Consider the following 20,557-nt stretch of genomic DNA (forward strand, 5'->3'; position numbering starts at 1 on the left):
AGCATGAACACATATTTCACTCGTTCATCTATGTTTGTGAATGTTTGTTTATGATCGCTCATTTAAGTTTGTTTACGTTCGTTCATGTTCGTTTACATATTAATAGAAAATTATTATATGTTATTTGCATTTAGTTATTATATCACCCTAATATGTTTTATATTTGTTTGTTTGTGTTTATTTAAATGCATTCATTTATGTTTTTTTAATGTATGTTTGTGTTCGTTAATGTATGTACATATATGTTCCTTCATGTTCGTTTATCTTTGTTTAATTATGTTCATTTATGTTCGTGAATTCTTTGTTTAGATTTTATATGAATGATCATGAACACAAATATTTGTTCGATTAAGTTTTTGTGTTCGTTAAAAGTTAAATGAAAGAATACGGACGCCTTTGTTCATGTTCGTTCAGTTCATTTACAGGTTTGTATGTGAAATTATAAGATAATTACCTGTAAAAGAAATTGAAAATTAAGTGAAATGAGAAATTTTGCAACCTACAAGTTACAAACACATAAAACAACTTCAAATTATAAAGCAACATGGTTAACCCGATTAACCCGACTAACCCGACCCGACAAACTCGAAACCCGAATAACCCAAACCCGACTAACTCGAACCTTAATAGGGTCGGGTTGCGGGTTAGATATTTTTTAAGGAAAACCCGACTAACCCGACCCGATTAACCCGAAAACCAATCGGGTTGACCCAATTAACACCCCTATCCTTTGATGGTAGTGTGGTGACAGTTTATGGTGATAAGGAAAGTTCTGGGCTTAGAGTCATTTCGATGATAAAAGTCGAGGGATTGTTAAGGCGAGGGTGCGGTGCCTACCTGACGTATGTTGTCAACGCTACGACCGAGACGAAAGAAATGAAAGGTGTTCCTATCGTGCGCGACTACCCAGAAGTATTCCCTGAGGATCTTCTGGGGGTGCCACCGGAGCGAGAGATAGAATTCTAGATAGATTTAGTACCAGGAGCCCAACCTGTCGTGAAAGCACCTTACCGTCTAGCGCCGTCTGAGATGAAAGAGCTAATGTCCCAATTGCAAGAACTCCTCGACAATGGTTTTATAAGGCCGAGTGTTTCTCCGTGGGGCGCACCGGTGTTTTTTGTGAAGAAGATGGATGGAAGTATGAGAATGTGCATAGACTATCGCGAGTTGAATAAGCTTACAATAAAGAATAGATATCCTTTGCCAAGGATTGATGATCTATTTTACCAACTGAGAGAACCCACCAAGGATCTAGCCGCGTCGATACATCGATTAAACAATACGAAATGAATACTTTAAATACGGTTTATTGATAAATATGTGATGAATACATTATGGTGAGTAAATACATAATAAGTTATGGAAAGGATAATTTAGATCTATGTACAAGTTCTCTTCTAAATTATGAGCATGAGCTCCCTATATATAGCCTATTTTACAATACACATTAAATACACATACTAGACAACCTATAACTTATTCTATCGCTACGGACACCGAAACCGTGCACTAATAGACTCCCCCTTTTCCTTAGCTATCGAATACTTTATCCTTGAATACATTAGCTGCAAATCACCAGTCACAAACCGTGCACTAACAGACTCACCCTTGACTGATGATTTTCGGGCTTGTGCAGACAAACAATCATTAAATCTTTTACAGGAAACCAATAACTTGTAGCTTCTCATGTTAGATCTCCCCCTCAAAGTGAGCAACTCTTAGAGATCATCCCGATCATCCACTGGCGTATGATATGGTTCAATCTTTTAACAATCAGAAACAAGTCATCAGCTATCTGTAAGCACCGGTAAAGAAAACATATCTTTACGTTTAACCTCGTCACACATCTTCATGAACAACTTGATCATTCAACATCTTTCGTTTCAGTTTTCCCTCTCTTGATAACGTTTATCCCAAATAACTCTTTGAAGCTCTTCCACGTCTCGTTGGCGAAGATGCACTAATGTTTGGGCATATGATTCAGAGTTCCAACCTCCATTAATAAACCCCAAATGATCAAATTCTTCAATCAAATGACAAGAATCGTATATTCTTCAATAAGATCAACCCATTCGAGAATCGTCCCCCTCAACAGATGTAATCCGCCATTTACTCGTAGCCAACATAGTTAGGATCAAAGTCCCTCAGAAAGAAGTAAACAGACAGACAATCGTATCCCACATAGTCAGGTTTCAATCTTTGAATAAACCAATCACCAATCGAAGAACATTTGCAGTCTTGAACTCAGTCAAACGTAGGTTTGCAAGCATGAATTACCTACCCGAATTGCAGTAATTTTTCAAGAAACCTTGCAAACGTAGGAAGAGACATGCTTAAATAAACTAAAATGAAATTTTTTATCTCCCCATTTTCTTGACAAATTCAGCAAGGTCTTGAATAATCTTCAAAGTTCACTAACAATCTCCTCTTTAAATTACTTGCGGGCTCCCCCTCGGCCAGTCGAACAAGTAAAAAGTGGGCCGGAAAATATATTACCGAAAGTTACACGAAGAGTCCCCAATACATTAGGAACATCCCAGAAAAATTTCGATTAAGAAATTTTTTCTCGATTTTCCCGCCAAAAATTCACCGAAAATTTTCGAAAAATAATATTTTCGCCAAAATTTTCAAGAATGAAATCTCAATCACGAGAAGTATTCAGGAAAAATTTCGCGCAAGAAAAGTTTTCCCGCCATTTTACTTTTTTTTAACGAATCAACTATCCATTCGTTATAAATATCCAATCTTAGTTCTTGTTCGCCATTCGTTAACTTAATCTCCGGTTCGTTACACACTTAACGAATTAACTCAATTCGTTATAAATTACCAACTCCAATTCGTTATAACAGTTACACGAATGGCCTCCCATTCGTTAAGATTTCACTTCGTTATACACATAACGAATCACCTTAATTCGTAACCTTTAACTTAACGACTTAACGAATTGCCTTAATTCGTTACAAATACCTTAACGAATTAACTTAACGAATTCCCTTAATTCGTTACAAATACCTTAACGAATTAACTTCATGAATCACCTTAATTCGTTACATTTACCTTAACGAATTACCTTGATTTGTTATCATTACATTAACGAATTACCTTAACGAATTAACTTAATTCGATAAATTTTTCATAACGAATTGCTACAGTAATTCGTTAGATTTCTGTAACGAATCATCTACAGTAATATAACGAATTAGTTTGCTGTATTTGAACTGCTCGCCGGAAAAACGTGATTCGCCGGAAAAATCAGTTACATGGCCGGAAAAAGTAGATCTGGCCGGAATCTGGATTTTTTGAACTTCATCAATGGTGAAATCTTCAAAACACCATCATAAATCATGAAATTCTACCCGAACACCCGGATTTTCATCACGATTCCGAATCCATAATCAGTTTAACGTAACACTCATTTATTCAACATCAATTAAATCAACCCATAACCATGCTCTTTCATGGCAAAACCTTCAATATACCATAATTAATCACCAAAATCCACAGAACATGCGGATTTCAATCATAAACACAAATCTATCATCCAATTAACTTAACAATCACTAAATCATCATAAACCGAATCAAAAGTTAACATGCTCTTCCATGGTGAATTCTTCAATACACCATAACATAACACCAAATTACACAGGAAGCTTCATTTTCCATCAATAAACACGAATTCACCATCAAATCCACCAATAACACACTAATTTACTCCAGATCTGACCAAAAACCGAAGAACACGAAGAACATGAAAAACTCATATTCAATACCTTATTACTGATGCATCGAGAGCAGCCACGCGCTCTGATACCAATTGAGAGTACCCGCCAAGGATCTAGCCGCGTCGATACATCGTTTAAACAATACGAAATGAATAATATAAATACGGTTTATTGATAAATATGTGATGAATACATTATGGAGAGTAAATACATAATAATTTATGGAGAGGATAATTTAGATCTATGCACAAGTTCTCTTCTTAATTATGAGCATGAGCTCCCTATTTATAGCCTATTTTACAATATACATTAAATACACATACTAGACAACCTATAACTTATTCGATCGCTACGGAAACCAAAACCGTGCACTAACAGACTCCCCCTTTTCCGTAGCTATCGAATACTTTATCCTTGAATACATTAACTGCAAATCACCAGTCACAAACCATGCACTAACAGCAACTGCAAGGTTCAAGTTGGTTTTCACGAATAGATTTCAGATCAGGCTATCATCAGCTGAAGGTGATAGAGGCAGACATCCCTAAAACAACGTTTCGAACGCGATATGGACACTACGAGTTTCTCATGATGTCCTTCGGTCTAACGAATGCTCCCGCAACATTTATGGACATGATGAATAGGGTATGTCGGCCGATGTTGGATAAGTCAGTTATCGTCTTTATCGATGATATATTGATTTATTCAAAGAGTGAGTCTGATCATGCTGAGCATTTGAGAGAGGTATTGGAGACTCTGAAGAAAGAAAAGTTATACGCTAAGTTTTCGAAGTGCGCATGCTGGTTACGAGAAGTGCAATTCCTAGGTCACGTGATAAATCCTGAAGATATTCCCGTAGACCCAGCTAAGATTGAGGCGATAACGAATTGGAAGACTTCACAGAATCTGACTGATATATGAAGATTCTTAGGGTTAGCTGGCTATTATAGGAGATTCATCGAAGGCTTCTCCAAGATAGCCACACCGTTGACCGGTATGACCCGAATGTCGGTACTATTCAGTTGTGGAACGTTCCAAGAAGAAGCTTTTGAGGAATCAAAGAAAAGACTCACGCAAGCTCCAATCCTTGCTTTACCCGACGGTGACGAGGATTTGGTTGTTTTTACTGATGGTTCGTATCGTGGGTTAGGTTGCGTGCTAATGCAACGAGGGAGAGTGATAGCTTAAGCGTCTAGACAGTTGAAAGTCCATGAGAGTACTTATCCGACACATGATTTAGAGCTAGCAGCAGTAGTGCATGCTCTCAAGATATGGAGGCAATATCTGTATGGTACTAAGTGTACCATTTACACAGATCATAAGAGTTTAAAGTACTTCTTCGAACAGAAGGAATTGAACATGAGACAGAGGAGATGGTTGGAGTTGATTAAAGATTATGACTGCGACATCAAGTACTATCCTGGTAAAGATAATGTGGTCGCCGATGAGCTAAGTCGCAAGAATGAGGAAGTCATTGCAACAGTGAAGTCATACCAGCTGATTATGAATTCAAGTCTTTTTGAAGAAATCATCAAAGTGCAGTCAGAGGTGTTAGTAGATGAAGGGTTAGTGAAGAAATAAAGAATTCACGTCCAACATGATGAGTTGATGGAAAACATTCATGGTGTTAAGACTAGGTTTGACCGTATGTGGATTCCACGTCATGGGAATCTTAGAGGTCAAATCTTAGATGAAGCTCATAAGTCAAGGTACTCAATTCATCCAGGAGCTACAAAGATGTACCAAGATTTGAAAAGAGATTACCGGTGGCCAGGAATGAAAAGTTATGAAGTGGGTTATGTTAGTAAGTGCTTAACTTGTTTACAAGTCAAAGCCGACCATCAGAAACCTTATGGGAAAATGCAACCGCTTGAGATACCTGAATGAAAATGGGAACACATCACCATGGACTTCATAACTAAGCTACCTCGTACAGCTAAGCATCATGATACCATCTGGGTGATTGTGGACCATTTGACCAAGAGTGCTCACTTTTGCCTATACGAGAGGCTATATCGTCAGAAACGTTAACAAGCTTGTTCATAAAAGAGGTTTTGACTAAGCATGGAGTACCGCTATCGATCGTGTCTGATAGAGATACACGTTTTACTTCGAGGTTTTGGAAGAAGTTCCATGAAGCTATGGGAACGATATTGAACATCAGTACAACATATCATCATCAAACGGATGGGCGGTCTAAAAGGACGATCCAAACCCTTGAGGATATGCTACGTGCTTGTGTTTTAGATTTTGGTGGAAGTTGGGATGATCATCTGCATCTGGCTGAGTTCTCCTATAACAACAGTTAACATTCGAGTATTGGTATGTCACCGTTTGAAATGTTGTATGGTAGACGATGTAGAACCCCGGTATGTTGGGGTGAGATTGGTCAGAAAGAGATGGGAAGTTTAGAAGTTGTGCAAGAAACTTCTTCAAAGTTTGATCAAATCAAGGCAAGAATGAAAGCTGCTCAAGACAAACAAAAGTCGTATGCTGATAAGTGGCCGCGACCGATTGAGTTCAATGTTTGTGCCAGTGTGATGCTCAAGGTCTCGCCTTGGAAAGGAATCATTCGTTTCAGGAAGAGGGGAAAGTTGAGTCCGATGTACATTGGACCATTTAAGATTATGGATCGTGTGGGTGAAGTTCCTTATAAGCTGGATTTACCTGAAGAGTTAGAAGGAATTCATCCAACCTTCCATGTTTCTCATCTAAGAAAGTGTCTAGCTGATGACACGTCTCACGTGCCATTGATGGACATTGAGGTTGATGAACAACTGAACTACATTGAACAACCGATAAAGATTGTCGATCGCAAGGAGAAGCAGCTTCGTCACAAGGTTACACCTTTAGTAAAAGTGATAGGGAAACATCGCAAAGGATCAGATGCTACTTGGGAAGCTGAGGATGAGATGCGCAAGTTTTACCTTAATCTGTTTAAGTAATAGTTAGGTTTCGGGGACGAAACCTCATTAAGGAGGGAAGACTTGTAGCATCCTAAATTTATAAATAAATAAAAGAAAGTTTATGATTCGAATTGTGTGTTAATATTTAATTAATATTAAATATAGAAATAAGTATGGATTTGGATAATTAAAATGGATTAAGGTGGTGGGATGGGTCTTAGGTCCATGGACTTTAAGGAGTATAAATACTCCCTTAAACCACCCTAAAACCCTAAATTCTCATTCCACCTTTCCATATTCTCTACACACTCAAAACACACACACACCTACACTTTCTATTTGCGGCCGAGAGAAAGAAAGAAAAGAGAAGCGGGATCGAACGCTGAATATTAATAGATCTTCCATACGCAAGATAGATACAAGGTTTAAGGCTCATAATCAAGCTAACCAAGACCAAACGAACACATAAAGGTATGTTCTTCATATTAAAGTTTACGTTTTTATGAACGGTTAGCCTTGAAACTTAAACGTAGAGTAGATCGGGTAGAAACAAACCATAAAGTAGCAAACTTAATGTTAGAAACGAACTTAACAAACCTATGGCTATGTACGACGATCTAGTGTTGAACGTTTTTTAGCTTAAAGGTCCAAACTTTATGATTTCCCCGGGTCAAGTCTTATCCGAAAATGACCATGGGAACGTTTACGGAAATTGTTAATATCATATCAAGGGGTTACGGCTGTTAGAACCAAACCGTAGTTGCTGATGTTATGTTCGCTGACACATAAGTTCGCCTGACGTTATGTTCGCTGACACATAAGTTCGACTGATGATTATTTTTGCTTACATATAAGTTCGCCGCTGATATGTTCTCTTACATATAGTTTCGCCGCTATTATGTTCGCTTACATATAAGTTCGCTTACATTCAAGTTCGGATACATTGAGACCTGGATACATGGTGACCCGTATATGTATACATATACATGTATACACTTGATGTATGCATTTTAGGGACCCAAGAGATAAAATACTAGAATGTTAAAATAAAGGAAAACCAGAAAAATGCAAAGTAAAAGTAATCTAATACTCGGCCATTAGATTAAATCAGATAAGTATTGATACGTGTAACTTATATACAGTTAGCCGAGCTCAATTAAAGAAGGGATTAACGATTAACGGAGAAAGAAACAGAGTTCAGGTGAGTTTCTAGCCCCATTTCCTTTTTATGTTTTCGGGGCTGTGTGCATACTCAACGTGAATGTTAATACACTTACCTAAATTGGTAAGTGTATGCCTTAACGATGAATGTGATATGTTTATGTTATATGATGAATGAATGCTTATCAATACGTGAACGACCTTATTGCACGTATTGTTAAGGGAGGTAAATGTAGTAAGTATGGAACAAGTATATGAGATAAAGTATGCATGGATAATGATCAGTATGTATATATTGTATGAATGTAAAATGGTGTATGGTTGTATGGTAACGAAAAGGGAACTGGACCATAATAATACTCGAGGCAAGAGTGAACCGAACCCTAATAATATTCGAGGCAAGAGGGAACCGAACCCTAATAATATTCGAGGCAAGAGGGAACCGGGCCCTAATAATACTCGAGGCAAGAGGGAACCGAACCCTAATAATATTCGAGGTAAGAGGGAACCGGGCCCTAATAATACTCGAGGCAAGTAGGGCGTAATGCTCTTTTTAATGTAAGTTATGAAGCTAAGTAGGTGTATGATAAAACTATGAAAAGTAGAATGAAAGTATGTAAATATGAATGTATTGTATGTTGTATGATTAACTAGAACTCACTCAACGTAGCTGACTTTTAGTATGCTCACAGGTGAGTAGAATGAGACAGCTAGCTTGAGCGGGGCACGTAGCAAATGAATAAGAAGTTGGCTTCTGAACACTCAAGACGTTTTATAATTAATTTTTTGATTTAAAAGACAATGTGTTTGATAAGACAAAGTTATGGATTAATATGTGATGTTTTATGAAAGTTTTAATATTCCGCGAATGTTTTTGTTAACTCTAATATTTAGAACTGTGTTTATGAGTAAATCCAACGACCACATGTATGGCACTGGCAACGGGGCCTTACATAAGTTTACTCAAAATCGGGTCTCGGTATTCTATTCATTAGTTTTACTTAACATTTGTTAAGTAAATGTATGGGGAAAGGTTTAGTGCAATAGTGCACGACCCCTTGATAGATAATTACCAAAATAGGATTTTAATGAGTGTTTGGTTTAGTCGGTTCGGGTCTTGATAAATTGTCAAGTCCGAACTTGACATTCCAAAGTGATAAATATCAGGAGATAAATTATAAAAAACAGAAACTTAACTAATGTTTGATGTTCTATTAAATAAAACTCCAAACACCAATGTTAAGCGAGTGTTCGGTTTTATCGGTCCAAGATTGTTATAAGATCAAGTTAGATCCAACATACCAAGTACGTTAAGAAAACCTTTATAATTAGTTTGTAAAAGATCTTAAAAAGAAAATGTGAGTTTGGTGGCCCGAAACACAACTAGTGTGTTTTAAGCGAATGAACTCGGTTTAGTTCGGTTTGTTTGGTTTGGTTGGTTCAAGTTTGCGTCCAACAAATCCACATTATAATAACAAATACAAAAATATAAATAAAGAACTTAAACACTTAAATCTTACATACAACTTGTTTTAAAACAATTAAATAAAGAGTTAAATGAGAGTTCGGTCTCGGTTCGGTCCTTGACTCGGTATGAGACCCGGGAGGGTTGCCACATACCCAATACTATTGAACTATTAAAATAAACTTAGAAATGATAATATTAAAGTCTTACATACAACATACTAATAATAAAGCATTTAAACAAGAGTTCGGTTTTGGTTCGGACATTAACTCGGAATGAAAACGAAGATGGTAACCACATACCCAAATACTATTGAACTATTAAAATGATTTGGAAACTACAAGAATTAAGAGCTAAGCAATATTAACAAGCTTGCATAAATTAAAGTGTTAACAAGGACTATAATAGTACTCCATGAAGCCTTGCCTAGCAATACACCTATACGGACCATGGCCGGAGAAGGGAAAGCCGAGGTAACAAGGGTAGTATGTTTTAGACAAACTATAATAACAAGCTATAAGTAACAAGAATTAGTTAGAAACAAGATTAGCATTAGTTTGACCTTGAGAAGTCAAACTATCAAGAGTTTGAAAGATGAGTTAAGAACTTAGATGGGGAGAGTGTTTGAGGTCAATGAGCAACCAAAGATGAGGATAGTGGTCTTGTTTATTTAGGGAAAGAGTAAAGGTTTGGGTATAATGTTACTTTTATGGTTTACATGCATTTGGATATGTTTAAAAGGTCAAACAATGCACAAAACAACAAGAAAAACGAGCTGGTGGCCTGCAGACACGGCTAGGCACTGCGCGGCGCCCCTAGGGGGGTGGGGTTGTTTCCAGCTTTTGATATTTGGCAAATTTATTCTCTTAAATTTTTTTAACTCCTTTTTAGCCATAAAAGGGTGTTTTAAGGTACCGAAAAGGACATTTCGCGATCCAACAAGTGTGAAACAAATCTGTAACATAAAAACCACTATTTTTATTAATATCAAAGAATTCAGAAGATAAAATGGGTCGGTTTTACCATAAAAAAGTAAATACGAGTTAAACCGAAAACGATGAATGTCATAGTCTTCCCCACTTCAAGAAATTCCGTCCCGAAATTAAAATAAACTTAGAAAAAAAGAGATAATTACTAACGGGTGTTGTTTTTAGAATACTAAGAAGAAAAAATTTTAGTGAGAAAAATAACGTCAAATCCTTGCATGACTCGAAAAACGCCACAATATGAAACATAATAAGGGCACTTATATATAGGATGTACCAGCGGCGTATCTACCATGCCTTTATCATCTTGCATTTATACCGTTTTTCTGATATAAATCTCGGGTCCGAGTTATCGCACACAACCGCACTTACTATGACTTCCGTATGAGGATTTCGATAATTAAGTGTGCACCCATAATTATTTATCATCGTGTAGTCCACATGGTTCGTTCCATCGTGCGGTTTTGAAAGACATATTTTTTTTGAAATTATAAATATTTGTAACTTAAATAAAAATCTGTTGAATTTTACCAATACTGACAAACCAATACTAGCGGTTGAAAATTTTGAGGCTGACTTTTATATAAGTAGGAAAAAAATGAGGTAAATAATTGAAACAACTAAAAAAAATTAAGGAGTCACATGATATGGCCCGTGGTTAAAATAACAATTTGGTTAAATAAGTATAGACGGTTGAATAAATAGGGTTATAGGGTAAACAATATGAAATGAGACTTGGAATCAAAGGTCATCAAAAAAAGAAAAATCAATGGTTGCTAGTCGAGACACTAAATCACTATAAAATTAGTAAATGAAACATGATAATGAGAACTCCAATAAGTGAAAACGAGAAATCCGATAAGTGAAAATGAGAAATCTGATAATTGAATACATACGGTTGGGATAAACAACGATAGAATTAATAATAACATCGTACGATGAGTTTCATACGTGAAACAAACTTAAGATTATATGCATTTGAGGGTATGATTGCGTGAAATACGATTAATTATCACAAGGATGGGGTGTGTTTTATGGGGTAGCGTAACCATATATCAAACATGAAATGCCAATCGTTTAACTAAACAAACCATCGAAGAAATGTGAAAAAATGCGCATACGGCTTCTATTGTGAAACACTTCATATAATTATGATTATAGAAACAGTTTCCAATAGCGCCAAAGCTTATGGGCAGCGATGCGTAGACCGTTAATTGCGTAAATAAAATCATGCTACGAAATGCATAAAATATCGTTTAAAGTGAACAATATTAGCATGATAGAAATATCGTTTAAAATGAAACAAAATCATAGTGAGACTGAACTTTGAAGTAGTGCATACTAAACACACAAATTGTTGTCGAATAATCTGGACCCGGTCATGAATAATCGAAGCAAAATAATGAAATCTAGAGTACATAGAGTTGTTATGGAAATATCATTAGAATGTAAATAACATCATAAGAAATGAGACTTGGGATAATGGTGAAGTATATAAATTGCATATCGTAAATCATCAAAAAATAAAATTTAAAACAAAACTTCGAGTAAAGTGGTTATATCCATCCAACAAACGAAATATAATAACTGAGCATCGTGGTAATGTGAGGTAATGAAACACATAAAGTATTATTGAATAATCCAGGAAAAACAAATTTAATACTGAAATATCGAGTATATAAGGTTGTCGTGGGAACATCAAAAAAGTAATTCGCAAGATGAAAAGGAACATTGAGGCAACGCGAAATAATGAAATTTGTAAATTGTTATCGAATAAATCTCGAAACAACATTCGAGTTTAAACTTTGTGTGTATAAGTCATTATGGTATTATTACTTTAAGTAAAAATGAATCATAAGTGTAATAAGTATTGTGGCAAGACGATATCGCGAAACGCGTAAAATAGTTGTTGAAATTTTTTGAAAACAAGACCTGTTATTAAATTTCGAGTGTGTCTAGTTGTTATAACAATATCACTTTTAAATGGAAGGGATTTACATAGAATGAGTATTATGATTAAGCGGAATACGTAAATTGTTATCTTGAAAACAAAAATTTATATAAAAAAATGAAAATTTGAGTACGAGGAGTCGTTATAAATACATTACTTTAAAATAATTAATAAGGGAAATGGAGCTTGCGTGTGTATGTAGAGGTTTAGGCTTTATTGGTGGATGGTTTGGGTACCTTTTGAGGAATGAGTGGGTTCTCGAGTGTCTTGGTTTACTTGGGTTTGGTAATTGTGGTGTTTGTTTAAGCTTGACGGGTTGGGTAAGTTGAGATTGATTAGCTTGGGCTTGGATATGGTTCGTATATGCATTTTGCGAAGATGTTTCAGATGGTTATTGTGGTACTAAAACTTGAAGGTTGGGTGGTAATGGTATGACTACATGGTTTATAGCTCGACATAGTATGGGTCAAAGGTTTGAATCATAATTGGGCAAACTTTGGTTAGTGTGGGTCCAAGGAATGAGTTAATGTGATGCTTGTCGGCGTTTCGTAGTAGTAGGATAGTGAAATGGGTAGGTGTTATTTAGGGTAAATGTGTCGGTATTGGGGCTCTTTGTTGGATTGATTTTGTACATCTTGGTTTTGCATGGAGTTTGAGTTGGTGCTGGCATAACTTAGGTTAGTTAGGTTTCGTTTCTCTTCGAGGTGGGGGAAAAATCGATAGCGTGTGAAGATACGGTAGTGGAAGGAGGGATTTGTAGTGATGATAATAGTGGTAACGACAGGTTGATTGTAGTGATGGTTTGAGTGAGGATGTTCGGTGACTTGCGGTTGCGTTTTTATAGGAACTTGACCAACATTACGTTTGAAATTGAAAGTATTATAATTCATGAACCACTAAATTTAAATTGAAAAGGTAAAAACATTTATGAAATTTAGTGGACCAAAGTACAAATTAAATTTTTTTATGCGAAACCGGAAAGTCTTTGTGAATCACCATAGATTGTTCGCATTTCAATAACAACGTGAATATTTCGATATAAATGTTATAGACAAGGGAATATACATACATACATACATGCATGCATGCATGCATGCATGCATGCATACATACATGCATACATACATATATATACATACATATATATATATCGATAAAAAATTTAAAACTTAAGGTTTTATAGGAAGATTGAGAAACAAGTTAGTGAACCACCACAATTTCCTTGCTTCAACAATTCACACTAATATAAGTATTGCCAAATGTCGGGTCGTGGTTGCCTTGTCTTAAATAATTTTATAAGAGAAAATTTGAATTAAACGAATCCTTTTAATGTAAATAGTCCATGAATTTGATAAAATTATGTGGGAGAAATTTATCATAAAATTAAAACTAGAAAAAATGAACAAAATTGTATATTGAATATTACCATAAAGAATAAAACAAATTATGTTATGAGAAATCAACAAAAATCTTTATGGGAATAAAATTTACTATGGGAGTTCAAAATAAATATATCGTGCATTATGATTTGTTATGAGTGTTTCCGTAAAAATTAACAAAGTAACTTTTGATCAAATTAGTATGTGAGGTAGAGTGCTTGATTGAAAAATGAGTGAACACAACGATTTGATTACGAGGGAAAAAGCCCTTGATTGTGAGAATCTCCGGCACAAAAAACCCCCCCGGAAGGTGAAAACTATCACCGTCAATTTTATTAATAACAAAAAGGTGGTTACAAGTGGTGGAGCTGATAATAAATCGGTTGCTAAGTGTTACAATGAGTGCTAGTAGCTAAAGCAGTGAAGTGTGTGTTCTAATCGATCTTATCAGCTCGTTTAAATAAGCAAAGAGTACAACTGAAATTCCGAGAAATCCTGAATAAACCCTAGACTAAGTCTTCCATGATCCGTTGTTGCCCACGTTTGAGTTGATGAAGTTTTAGCACTAGCCGTTGCAAACCCACGTTCATATTAGCATATTAAACACGTGGTCTTATCTACAAAACAAACAAAAATAATATAAGACAATTGAATTAGTCAAATATCATCCTCAGAATATTTGCATTGGTAGGATAGCTCGGAATCCCTGAATTATAACAATCCTGAGGATAAAAAATCTGCACCCAACAATTGCCCCCAATTTTTACAGATAGCGCGTGACAGCTGTAAAAATTTCAAATTTCGAAAAAATAAAAATATCATTTGTTACTTGAAAGGACGTGCATGCGGATTGAGGACACCCTATAACAATTCCTTTAGGTTATAATCAAGTCATTTCCAAATCTCAAAAATAATAATCTTTCCACCGCTTCATAATCAGGCCAGTTCCTCTTTCTCTCGTTTCTTAATTTTTCTGAAGCTTTTAATTCGAACAACAATGACGAAAAGAACCCCTCGATCGTCCAATCCTTACTCATTCGTAACCTCGGAAGATTTCACCGATCAGGGCCACATCCCTGCCACAGATGAGTATCAGTGTCTTTTTAAAGATCTCGACATTAGGTTTCTGAAAGATTCAGGCTTGTTACCCGCTGAGGCCATCGTTAGACCATATGACCCCAAAGTCAAAGCTGACTTCTCGTCTAAAACCTGGGTTTGCTTTTTTCCATTACCCCTTTTCGATTGGCCTTTCGTATCCATTTTCTCCGTTCATTAAGGAGTTCTTTGACATCACCGGGTTCTCTTACTCCCAAGTCATGCCAATGGTGTGGAGAGTCTTGTCTACGATAGATCGCTTGAATAGAACCCATGAACTGTCCATAGGTATACCTGAAATAGCCGCAACCTATAACCTTCGTACACACGGATCTCTCCGTTACTGCCTTCAATCCAAATCCAGCCGCCTTTACATGGTCCCCAAGGTGTTCGGTAACGATCACGATTGGAAAAAGAAATTCTTTTTCGTTCGCCGTGACTCTATTCCCGACTGAGTAAACTTGCCTGTTAAATGGGTTCACAAGGGTAGGAAATTCTTATGATAGAATTTATTTTTGCAAACAGTTTGTATTAATACGGCTTCTTTTTTGCAGTTGTGTTTGAGGATATAATAAGGTACATGAAAGATATGAATCGAAGGCTCAAGGCGTTATTCAAAATTCCGGCACAAGATAGGGAATTCTAGTTAGAAGAAGAAACAGGGGAAACAAGCGTGACCACTGCGAAGTCTCTTGAAAGTATGTCTTTTGGTAAGTATCTTGGGTATTTCATAAAATTCTTAGGATTTCACTTTCTTGAGAATAACTTGATAAATCATTGTGCAGAGATGCCAAAGCCAAAATCTTCCTTCAGCTTAGTTGACCTGGACGATCTCATCGAGGACAGGACCGTGGTGAAACAGGAACACTCCAAGACCCTCTCCCCGAAAGTAAGGGTTCCAACGACTCGTCAAAAGAGTGTTGCCCAGAAGAAAAGGAAGGCCATCACTTCAGCTGAAACTGAGCCCTTTGCCGACATGAGCACTACCGATGCTGTAGAGAAGTTTCAAGCTCTCGCCAACTTTCTTGGAATAGTAAGTATCTTTGTTTATCCTGAAAATAGTAATCTGCAGAAAAACTTATGTTAATTTGAGGATAACAGAGAACTGAAGGTTACCATCAGAGATCCCAAGATGCTGAATTGGCTCTGAAAGAGGCTGAGGTCAAGATTGCCGATCTTCTACATGCAGCTGACATAAAGAACAAGCTTCTCAAAAAGAAGGACAAAGAGATTGTGGACCTCAGAACTTCATTTGAGTTGGAGAAGACTGAGTATATTGAAGAGGCCAAGAAATCTGCAGCCACCAGTATCCTGGAGTCAATGCTCAAGATGTCAGAGGAGGTGCAAGCGAAGGGCTATGTGATGGATTCCTGGAATTCTATGGCTTGGAGGAAGAAGCTGAAGATGCTGATGGGTGAGAAGGTTGAAGAGGTTGATGTGGCAGGTACCTCTGAGGTGATTAAGGAGACGGGTTCTAGTGAGGAGATGAAGGAGACGAAGGCTAGTGAGGTGACATAATCAGAGAAGAAGGAGGGTGATCATGGTGATGGTATCAAGGTTTGAACCTGGTGTTCAGGTTGTTTTGATATGTTTCTGATGGTTGTTTGAACAATTTTTATTTTGGTTGTGTTAGGATAATATAACATGCTTAGGATAATAGTTTGGGTGGAGGGATCCTGGTTCAGGACGAAGCCCAAACTGACTTTTTTTTCATGCTTTTGAACAATCTGATGGTTCAGGTGGATGGGCTCCTTTTTGAGTGAAACCTGAATCATTTTTTCCTGCACTATGATATTAGTATAACAACTCTTTATGACTTATGTTGGTATTTTATCTTCGATCTTGTTATTAAATCTTCAAAATAAAATTGATTTCATTAGGATTTAGAAATCTAGGTGAAGTTTCTTAACAAATTAGTTTTAATTTAATAAACCAACACTAAGTCATAAAATTCATCTTATAAATAGGGCAAGTAATATGAAATATAAGATAATTACAAATATGAAATCATACCAGAATCATGTAACAACTAACTCTAATAATGTATAGACCATTTCATCCTTGTAATAAGATTACCTTTCAGGATGTTCCTCCAATCATAAGGATATTCTGATAGACCTACAATATTAACATTATCCTGAAAATAATTTCAGAAATTCTGGCGACAAGGCCCAAATAAACTGGCGACAAGGCCTAAACAAACTGGCGACAAGGCCCAAACAAACTGGCGACAAGACCTAAACAAACTGGCGACAAGGCCCTTAGAAGAGGTGAAAACCCCTTAAACCTTAGGAATAAACTGGCGACAAGGCCCTTAGAAGAGGTGAAAACCCCTTAAACATTAGGAAATGGTACGTCTACCATAAACTTGAGATTCAAACCAATAGGTGAGGATAACGAGGTAACAAGTCACTATATTTCATGTGTTGGCCCCGTCTCTCGAACTACGGCTGAATAAACGTGCGCTACAGGCGATCTTAAGAAGAGGTGAAAACCCCTTAAACCTTATAAGGCATTGAATAATACCTTAACTGGCGGCAAGGCCCAAAGAAACTGGCGACAAGGCCCAAATTAACTTCATTCCATGTGGGGATACCACATGTCTTCAGGCTACAAAACACTCAAATCTAGGTGAGGGGTAGGTATTAGCCTTGCTAACACCCCTTCGATGCTTAAGTCAGTATCATGATAAAAGAATAATAATATTGAAAATGAAAAATATAAATTAGAATACATACCTCAGTTGTTTAACATCACCGTTAAATTTGTCAGGATAGCAATTATCTTCGGGATAGAAGTCTTACAAAAAATATTTTTTGAGGTGGCTAGCGTTCCAAGCCCCTGGTAATAAGTCACAATCCAAAGTAGACAATCTGTATGCCCCCTTTCCTGCTTCTGACTCAATCAAGTAAGGACCTTCCCACTTTGGTGCAAGCTTTCCATCCGCAGGATTTGTAGTATTTTAAAAGGCATTTAGGAGAACCAAGTCCCATTCTTGAAATCTACGAACCCTGATATTCTTGTTGTAGGACTTTGCTATATTTTGCTGATAAGAGGCCATTCTGATCTTTGCTAAATCCCTAAGTTCTTCTACTTCATCTAGATCTTCAAGTAGACTTTGGGTATTATCTTCAGGATTCTGATGACTGACTCTAGCTGTAGGGATAACCATCTCTGTCGGGATAACTACTTCGGCTCCAAATACCAATGAAAAAGGAGTCTGACCAGTAGCATTCTTTGAAGTGGTTCTATCCGCCCAAAGAACAAAAGGTAGTTCCTCGGCCCACTTTCCTTTCTTAGACCCCAACTTTTTCCTCAGGTTATTGATAATGATTTTGTTGCTTGATTCGGCCTGACCGTTAGCCTGAGGATGAACAGGTGTTGAGGTGATCATCTTGATTCCCCAACTGGCACAGAAGTTGGTGGTTGTCTTGCCAATGAACTGCGAGCCATTGTCACACACTATCTCTTCCGGGATTCCAAATCTTGTCAGGATATTGCGCTTGATGAATGAGATAACTTCTTTCTCTCTGACTTGAACAAAAGCGTCCGCTTCATTCCACTTCGAGAAATAATCCGTCATGGCCAGCATAAAGACTTTTTCTCCTGGAGCTGTTGGTAGTTTCCCTACAATATCCATACCCCACTTCATGAAAGACCAATGGGATATAATAGGATACAAGGGTTCTGCTGGCTGGTGCAAAATGTTTCTATGTCTCTGGCATGCATCACATTTCTAGGAATAATTCATAGCATCCTTCTTCATCATTGGCCAAAAGAATCCGGTCCTCAGGATTTTGGAGAATAGTGCTCTGCCCCCAGTGTGATTCCCACAGTCTCTTTCATGGATATCCTGAAGAACTTCTTGAGCTTCTGCCTTCTCCAAGCACCTAAGATATGGTCCTGCAAGAGATTTTCTGTATAATATATCATTCATTATAGTATATGGGATTACCTTTGTGCGAAAAGCCTTCGGGTTTTCATCCTTGGGGATAATTCCATCCTGAATATATCTCCTGATTGGGATAATCCAAGAATTTTCGTTATCTTCAGGATTTTTGACTCTCATATCTTCATCATCTTCTGATAATTCATTGACATCTTGCTCCCCTATTTCTGGGCTCAGGATATGTATGATAGGAATCTTGACACCTTCTGGTATCCTGAAGGATGAAGATAAATACGCTAGGGCATCTGCTTCGACGTTCTCTTCTCTAGGTACCTGTGAAATATCAAATATATCGTAACACTTTGCTAGTTTTTTTACTAGCTCTAAATATTTCATTAGTTTTTCTCCTCTAACAGTATACGAACCATTAAAATGATTAGTTAATAATAATGAATCAACATGTACTTGAATAAACCTGATTTTCATATCGATTGCTAGTTGTAATCCTGCTATCAAAGCTTCATATTCTGCCTCATTATTTGTGGCTTGATCCGTAGGATATGGATTGAGGTATAATGTCCCCCTGTGGCGATTTCAGAAGGATCCCGAGACCTGTTCCTCTAACATTTGAAGCACCATCAGTGTATAGAGTCCACTTATCTTTGGTTTCTTCAAGTTGTTGGACTTCCAAGTCTGCCTTTTTCTTAAGTTCACTAGTGAAATCAGCCACAAAGTCTGCCAATGCCTGGGTTTTGATGGAAGTCCTAGGTTCATATGTTATATCATATGCACTTAGTTTCACAGCCCATTTTGCCATTCTACCTGACATTTCTGGTTTTCTCAAAACATACTTAATAGGGTAATTAGTTTTAACATGAATAGGGTGAGTTTCAAAATAGTGTCTAAGTTTAGTGGATGCCATAATAAGTGCTAAAATTAATTTCTCAAGATAAGAATACCTGGTTTCGGCATCCAATAGACTTTTACTTACATAACAGATGGGATGTTGTTGACCTTCGAGATCCTTGGCAAAAACTGCACTTACAGCATTATTTGATACAGCTAGATATAGAGATGGGGGTTCACCTTCTTCGGGTTTTACCAGTAGAGGAGCAGAAGAAAGATAAGGTTTTAAGGACATCAAAGCTTCTGCATGCTTACTGGTCCATTCAAACTTCTTATTTTTCCTAAGGATATCATAAAATTCTTTGCACTTTTCTGAGGATTTGGATATGAATCTGTTGAGTGCCACTATCCTGCCAGTTAGCCTTTGAACGTCCTTGACCGATGCTGAGGATTTCAGATTAAGGATACCTTGTATCTGCTCTGGACTCACCTCTATCCCCCTTTTGGTGACCATGTATCCCAAGAATTTGCCAGCCTTCACTCCGAAATGGCACTTTGCAGGGTTCAGATTCATGTTATATTTGTCGAGGATATCAAATGCAGTCTTGAGATCCTGGAGGTGATCCTCAGCTTTCTTGGACTTCACCACCATATCATCGATATAAACTTCCATCGTTTCCCCCAATTTCTATTTGAGAATCATATTAACTAACCTCTGATAGGTTGCACCTGCATTTCTGAGTCCAAAGGGCATAGAAATATAACAATAAATACCTATGGGGGTCATGAAGGCTGTGTCTTATTGATCTGAGGGCTCCATTTGGATTTGCTGAAATCCTGAGGATGCATCCATAAATGTCAGCATTTCGTGGCTAGCTGTAGCGTCTACCATTGAATCATGTGTGGTAGAGGGAATGGATCCTTAGGGCATGCCTTATTCAAGTGTGTGAAATCCACACAAACTCTCCATTTTCCATTCTTTTTTTGCACAACCACCACATTTGCTAACCATCGGGGATATTGGACTTCCCTTATCATATTTGCCTTCAAGAGTCTTTCAACTTCTTCTTGGATGATTATGTTTCTCTCAGGTGCAAACTTTCTTCTTTTTTGATGGATTGGCCTGAAAGAATTATCAATTCCAAGTTTATGTGT

Source organism: Bidens hawaiensis, unplaced genomic scaffold, assembly GCF_021521415.1.
Source record: "Bidens hawaiensis isolate Kalapana, Puna unplaced genomic scaffold, B.hawaiensis_p1.1 tig00000190_1, whole genome shotgun sequence".
NCBI lineage: Eukaryota > Viridiplantae > Streptophyta > Magnoliopsida > Asterales > Asteraceae > Bidens > Bidens hawaiensis.